This window comes from Oryctolagus cuniculus, chromosome 13 (genome assembly GCF_051225735.1).
Source record: "Oryctolagus cuniculus isolate XC-2025 breed Fujian yellow rabbit chromosome 13, ASM5122573v1, whole genome shotgun sequence".
In the NCBI taxonomy this organism is placed as follows: domain Eukaryota; kingdom Metazoa; phylum Chordata; class Mammalia; order Lagomorpha; family Leporidae; genus Oryctolagus; species Oryctolagus cuniculus.
Window position 1 is genome coordinate 113,543,933 of NC_142879.1, and position 8,295 is coordinate 113,552,227.

Below are 8,295 nucleotides of genomic sequence, written 5' to 3' on the forward strand. Positions count from 1 at the left end.
ATAAATCAATGATATATGTCACCATTTACCTGAATAGTAATAAATAAAACATGACACAAATATTCTGTTGAAACTCTTTTTTTTCATTGTGAAAAAGTCTTTATTTTAAGAAAAAAATTTAGTTAACAAAAAATTTAACAAGTTTCACTTAGCAAAATACACCCCAAAGGAAATCACAGTACAAAGAAAGTTTTAAGTCAAGGCCTCACCAATTCCTACAGTATTAGTATTGTGTCTCAATTCTCAAAACTAACTTTTAAAAAGCTTAAACTTAACCTAAAAGATTTAAATGAAAATAGAAACTAGAATGAACAAACATGAGAAATGTTTCTCTTTGAATTAGGGATCTAGCACCTTTGAGTTTTCCACAACAGTACATCTCCCCAAGGTGTTCACTGTGGTGTGGTGTAAAAGATCCACTATTTAGCATACTTAAACTACTTTAACTCAGATAACATCACTCAGAAGGATACTACTAAAATGTTACTCGAGAAAAGCAGAAAATAGTTTCGTTTACTCAATATCACATGCTAGAAGAAAAGTTTGCATGAGAAAACACTGAAGAGGTAATTTTTTAATCCAGATTTCACAAACTCGTGGTGCAAAATGGGTCCCACAGCTTCCTCTAGGGTAATCACTGCTTTTTCACTGCTTGCTGGCTGCCTCTGAAAATTTGATTGAAATTAACTCAAATGCTTCTACAAAACTAATCATATCCATCCATGCTATTCTGACCACTATAGCCAGCGCCATAACAACCGCTAACTGACTGGCTCTACAGGCCACTGTAGGTGGCCTGAGCCACGGACACCCCCATGCCCTGCATCACCTGGTTGCTGTGGGCCCTGTTGCTGGCCCCTGTTGTGGAATTCAAGAAGAGTTCTATGTATCTGTGCTGCATATTGGCCCTATCTTTCAACATCGCTGCCACAGCTTCTTCGTGGGTGGCAAACTCCACGTAAGCTTCGCCCATCACTCTTCCATCTGGGCAGATCTCAATATGGACTCCCACTGGGTTAAGTGGAGAGAAGAAGTTGTAGATGTCGTTCTCGGTCGCTTTGTATGGTAGCCCTCTCATGTGGACGCAGTGGCTGGTGGTGCTCTGCACTGCGAACTCACTGTCTCCATATCTGTGGTCGTACATTCCTGAGAGGCAGTAGCTGAGGTCTCTTCCAAACAGATCAGTGGTGAAGCCGTAGCCATCGCTGAGGCCACTGTACTCCTCATAGCCCCCATAGCCAGCGCTGTAGGTGCCAGGCCACATTCTCTCCAAGCCTGCCTGCTTCACAATGCCAATATACCTCCAGGCTGTGCCAGGCCTGTCATAGGGCCCGGGTCGCTGAACAGACATGAACTTCAGAGGAGGATCTGAGTATGACCTCACTTCTTCCTGACTGCTCTTAAATACCTCAATATATCTGTGCCCTATTCTCTCCTTGTGCTTCCCTAGCACCTTCTCTGCCAGCTCCTGAGAGGCAAACTGCACGAAGGCCTCCCCTGTAATCTTGCCCTCGGGGTCCACAGGCAAAGTGATCCCATTTGGCACGATTTCCAACCCTGAGAAAAACTGAACAATTTCTTCCCTTGTGCATCCAAATGGGAGTTCTCGAAGCTGCACGAAGCCATCATTAGTGGTGTCAGCGCTGTTTGGACCGCTATGCTTCAACACCCAATCCATCTCAGTTCTGTGAGACTTGAACACCTCAATGTACCGGTGCCCCATGCTTTACCTGTCTTTTTTCAGGGCCATTTTGACATCATCTTCTGATTCAAGTTCGACAAATGCCTCACCACTCTGCCTGCCTTCTCTAGTGTAGATAAAATGAACGCCTGCAGCCCCATCATGAATCATGCAGTCGGACAGGAAGTTCTGCACGTCCTCAATAGAGCAGGAACAGGGCAGGCCACGGAGCTTGACCACAAAGCCTTTACCTCCCTCGGGACCCAGCATCATGGACACTTGACAGGGTAGATGTCAGACAAACGGGTGCAAGTTGTCTTTTTATGGCTTAGAGTATCGCCAAGGATACCTTCAGTAGGAGACACCTCTGCTAGGTAACCAACTGTCCACTGAGGAGAGCTGGCCTGGTTTCTATTTGCATTCAGCAAGAGCGGCTTCCAGCGAAGGACCCCAGATCCCACCCGAGCTTAGATGTGCAGAGGGCTCCAGGCAAACTCCAGGTGCATCTTTTTGTCCTTAACCTTCTTCAGGAAGATGCGGCACAATCCTCCTGTTGAAACTCTTAGAAAGCAAAATCTTATAAACATTGAGAACAAGCAAAAATATATTACTGAAAACAGTGAATTATCAGAAGGCTTAAGATTATTATGAAAATATGTATGCATGATAACTTAGGGATTATTATGTGCGAATAAATGAGTAATCTGGTAAGAGTAATAATAGAATGACAAACAATTGTAAGGGCAGTTGCTGAAAAATACATAATTAAAATTACATTTAAAATGGGAAATAAAGAGAAGGTAAAACAATCCCATTTCTTTGAGAATAATCATAAATGAAAGATGATGGTACATGGGTTTTTTAAACTACCCAATTAGGTAGTTTAAAAATCATAGGAAAATTCAAAGTTCCCCAATAATTGAGAAAACATTTTTTTAAAAAAATGTCATCAAGAAGAGGTGAATAACTGGTGGGACCTAAGACGGCTTTAAGATTTGTGTAAATGAAGATTGCAGGGACATTTACAGTTTTGATATAAATGATGACCTCATATTGAAAAAGGTTATTAGTGATACATAGATAAAACACATAATATCAAAGACAAAACTAAAGAGTTAGAAATATTATGAGGGGCTGGTGCTGTGGCGCAGTGAGTAAAGACAATGCCTTCAATGCCCGCATCCCATATGGGTGCTGGTTTGAGTCCCAGCTGCCCCATTTCCAATACAGCTCTCTGCTATAGCCTGAGAAAGCTGTAGAAGATGGCCCAAGTCCTTAGGCCCCTACACCCACATTGGAGACATGGAAGAAGCTCCTGGCTCCTGGCTTCAGATTGACACAGCTCCGGCCATTGCAGCCATCTGGGGAGTTAAGCAGCAGAAGGAAGACTTCTCCCTGCCTCTCTGTAATTCTGCCTTTCAAATAAAGAAATAAATCTTTTTTAAAAAGAAATATTATGAAATAAAAATAGGGCATATATACACAATGGAGTACTGCTCAGTCATAAAAAAGAATGCAATCCCAACTTTTACAACAAAATGGATGCAACTAGAGTCCATTATGCTTAGTGAAATAAGCCAGTGACAAAAAAGGTAATGCATGTTTTCTCTTATATGTTGGAGTTAATGTAGGATACAACAAACAAAATGCATAAAAATGAAATTGACATTTGATATACTCATCGTTTATGACCTTCTCTATCTTCTTGTGGAATAATGGTTTTCCTACTTTTTATTTGTTGAACATTGTCATTACTGGTGCATTAAATCTGTGATTATAAAGTACATTTTAATTGTTATTGCAAAAATTAAAGAAAAAAGAAAGCCAGAGGGGGAATTGAGGGAGGGGGCAAATTGTGGTCATTTTCCTGGAATTGTATCTATAAACTTCATGAAATCTGTTCTTTTTATACGAATAAAAATTTAAGAAGAAATAAAATTCATTTATAATTACTGTAAGAATAAATGAATAATTTTAGTTTAAACAATAGTTGTGTGAAAAGAGAATATGACATTACTCTAAAACAGACTATTATAAGTACATTAAAAAAAGGAAAACAAAAAATATATTTCAGAAAAGAGAAATCAAAGACCATATAACTTACCACAATAATCTTATTTTTTCTTTCCTAACCACAATTTTCTTAAAGGAAATATGTATATAGAACTATTCATCAAAACTTTCAACAATTGAAAAGTCTCAAATAATCATTAAGGGTATTTGTTAACTGCAAGAATGAATTATCAGATGAATCTAGGACATCTCTGAAAATACATGTCCATGATGGTTGCCACAAAAACTATAATATTTTTTGGAGTGGTGATCTCATAATGAAAAATTCAACCATGATGACCATGCATTCACAGTGCTAAGACTGGCTTACAATACCAAGTTAAAGAAATATATAGGGGGCCAGCTCTATAGCACAGTAGGTTAATCCTCTGCCTGAGGCACCTGCATCCCATATGGGAGCAGGTTCTAGTCCTGGCAGCCCCTATTACAATCAAGCTCTCTGCTATACCGTGGGAAAGCAGTAGAAGATGGTCTAAGTGCTTGGGCCCCTGCACCCACATGGGAGACCAGGAAGAAACACCTGGCTCCTGGCTTTGGATTGGCGCAGCTCCTGCCATTGTGGCCATCTGGGGAGTGAAACAACAGAAGGAAGACCTTTCTCTCTGTCTCTCCCTCTAATTGTCTGTAACTCTACCTGTCAAATAAATAAATAAAGTCTTTAAAAAAAAGAGAGAGATAGGTGTTAGCTATAGACTCAAATGCAAAAACAAAAAATATGTTTTGAAATAAAATATATTATGATTACTATGAGAATAAATAAATAATTTTAGTAGCAATGATAGAATGACAAGGATGTAAAGAAACTGTTGAAAACTAGACTATTGAGGCTGATATTGTGGCAAAGTGGGTAGGGTAACTGTCTGTAGTGCTGGCATCCCATATGGATACAAATTTGAGTCCTGGCTGCTCCACACTGATCCAGCTCCCTGATAATGTGTCTGGGAAAGCACTGGATGATAGACCAATTCTTTGTCCATTGCACCCCTGTGAAATACCTGGAAAAATCTTCTGTACTTTGCCTTCAGTCTGGCCCAGTCTTAGACTTTGTGGGTATTTTGGGAGTGAACCACGAAGGAAGACTTCTCTCTCTCTCTCTATCTCTCACTCTCACTCTCTCTCTTCCTTTCTCATTGTAACTCTGTCTTTCAAATATATAAAATCTATTTAAAACATATACTATTGTAATTAAGGTAAAAAGAAAAACAAATAAAAATTTTCCATGAGCTATAAATCAAAGAAAACATCACCTGCTAGAACAATAACACAGGTAAGATATATGGATTTAGAAGGAACCTACTGACATTTCCAAAAAAATCAAAGGTAATCTCACAATTCCATAAATATTCACAATTACCAAGAAATATGATGCTGTGTAGGAGGCATTGTCCAGATTCTCCTGAAATGGCTCTGAAAAGCTGTGTCCATGAAAATTCCTAGAACAACTTACACAATTTTATGGCAGTTGATAACCTCATAATGAAAACACCAAGAAAAATGACCTGAGGTTCACAGTGGAAGGATTTGCATAGAATAGATTATTAAGATATACATAGGTGATAGTTACAAGACCAGAAAAGAAAATTAAAGGAGGATGCTGGAGATGTTACAAAATCAAATATATTATAAGAAAGAGTAATTTCACAGAAATAATAGAACGAGTAGGTAAAAGTTTGGCTGGAAACTATATGACTACAATTACTCTACAAAGGAAAATGAATGAAAAATTACAAAATGGAAATCAAAAGAGTTCAAAGAAGTTAGCAGAAAAATATTCAATGAAGCCAGTGGCTGTACCTGCTCTACTGTAACACTCATACATCGATAGTAATTATAGAGTCCCATACATTTCATGTAAGTTAAAAAATTGTTCATGAGGGTCAACATCCTGGTGCAGCAGATAAAACTGCCATCTGTGAAACAATCATCCCACATTTGTGCTGGTTCACTTCCAATCCAGCTCCCTGTTAATGGCCTGAACTATGCAGTGGAAGATAGCCCAAGTGATTGGGCACCTGCAACTCATGTGGGTGATGGGAAGAAACTCCTGGCTCCTGGCTCCTGGCAGCTGGCTCTTGGTTCCTGGCTGCAGCCAGATCCACCCAAGCCATTGAAAAATCTGTGGAGTAAGAAATCAAGAAACTCCACAAGATCAAAACAAACAACCCACTTAAGAGATTGGCCAAGGACCTCAATAGACATTTTTCAAAAGAGGAAATCCAAATGGCCAACAGACACATGAAAAAATGTTCAAGATCACTAGCAATCAGGGAAATGCAAATCAAAACCACAATGAGGTTTCACCTCACCCCAGTTAGAAATGGCTCACATTCAGAAATCTACCAACAATAGATGCTGGAGAGGATGTGGGGAAAAAGGGACACTAACCCACTGTTGGTGGGAATGCAAACTGGTTAAGCCACTATGGAAGTCAGTCTGGAGATTCCTCAGAAACCTGAAGATAACCCTACCATTCAACCCAGCCATCCCACTCCTTGGAATTTACCCAAAGAAAATTAAATTGGCAAACAAAAAAGCAGTCTGCACATTAATGTTTATTGCAGCTCAATTCACAATAGCTAAGACCTGGAACCAACCCAAATGCCCATCAACAGTAGACTGGATAGAGAAATTATGGGACATGTACTCTATAGAATACTATACAGCAGTCAAAAACAATGAAACCCAGTCATTTGCAACAAGATGGAGGAATTTGGAAAACATCATGCTGAGTGAATTAAGCCAGTCCCAAAGGGACAAATATCATATGTTCTCCCTGATTGGCGATAACTAACTGAGCACCAAAGGGGAAACTTGTTGAAGTGAAATGGACACTATGAGAAACTGTGACCTGATCAGCTCTTATCCTGACGGTTGATGTACAATGTAATACTTTATCCATTTTAGTATTTTTTTTTGTTCTAGTACCATTGGTTGAACTCTGTAATTAACACACAATTATTCTTAGGTGTTTAAATTTTAACTGAAAAGTGATCCCTGTTAGGAATTTGGAAAACATTATGTTGAGTAAAATAAGCCAATCCCAAAGGGACAAATACCACTTGTTCTCCTTGACAGGTGACAACTAACTGAGCACCAAATAGGAAACCTATTAAAGTGAAATGAACACTATGAGAAACGGTGACTTGATCAGCCCTCACCCTGACTGTTGATGAGCAGCTTAATATGTTATCCCTCTTAGTATTTTTTTTGTTTGTTCTACTTAATACTTTTGGTTGAATACTGTAATCAATACACAATTCTTCTTAAGTGCTGAAACTTAACTGAAAAGTGATTGCTGTTAAATATAAGAGTGGGAATAAGAGAGGGAAGAGATGTGCAATTCGGGACATGCTCAAGGTGACTTACCTCAAACGGTAGAGTTAGAAACATACCAGGGGATTCCAATTCAATCCCATCAAGGTGGCATGTACCAATGCCATCTCACTAGTCCCAGTGATCCATTTCTGTTCACAATTGATCATAATGATAGGAATAAGAACCAAAGGGATCACAGAAACAAGAATAGTGTCTGCAAATACTAGCTGATAGAATCAAAAAGGGAGAGAATGATCCAACATGGGAAGCAAGATACACAGAAGACCCATAGAATGGCAAATGTCCTAACAGCACTCTGGCCTCATAATCAGCCCTTAAGGCACGGGGATCCGGCTGAAATGCCCAGGAGAGTATTTCAGGCATGGAAAGCCAAGACACTCTGGGGGAAAAAAAAACCTAAATGAAAGATCTCTGTGAGTGAGATCCCAGTGGAAAGAATGGATCATCAAAGAAGGAGGTACCTTTCTCTGAAGGGAGGAGAGAACTTCCACTCTGACTATGACCTTGTCTACATATGATCAGAGTCAGTGAACTCAGGGGGCTTCCATAGCCTTGGCAGCTCATGACAAGAGCCTAGGGTGATTACTGATGCCATAAACAAGAGTGTCAATTTGTTAAGTCAACAACAGGAGTCACTGTGCACTTACTCCTCATGTAGGATCTTTGTCCTTAGTGTGCTGTACATTGAGATTTAATGCTATAACTAGTACTCAAACAGTATTTTTCACTTTATGTTTCTGTGTGGGAGCAAACTGTTGAAATCTTAATGTATGCTAAACTGATCTTCTGTATATAAAGAGAATCGAAAATGAATCTTGACGTGAATGGAAGGGGAGAGGTTGTGGATAAGGGGAGGGTTGCAGGTTGGAGGGACGTTATCGGGGGGAAGCCATTGTAATCCATATTCTGTACTTTGGAAATTTATATTCATTAAATAAAAGTTAAAAAAAGACAAAAAAAAGAAAAATCTGTGGAGTAAACTAGAAGATGGTAGATTTCTTTCTCTCCTCTCTGTGTACCTCTTCAAATAAATAAATATTTTAAAAAGAAAATAAGATAAGATGGCTCTAAAATGGATTACCTGGAAAGTGTGAATTTTCAGGGATGCCAAGATTTCTCAAAATATATGTGCATGACAATTTTCAGTAGAGCTTAAATAATTTTGCTGGAGTTCATGACTTCAGAGTCAAAATCTAATTTGTTTA

At 39.0% G+C, this 8,295-nt stretch overlaps 1 pseudogene; it reads right to left on the minus strand.

Moving 5' to 3' along the window:
- Positions 1-521: 521 nt before the first annotated feature.
- LOC149122891 (heterogeneous nuclear ribonucleoprotein F-like) lies at positions 522-2,215 on the minus strand (annotated as a pseudogene).
- Positions 2,216-8,295: the final 6,080 nt, after the last annotated feature.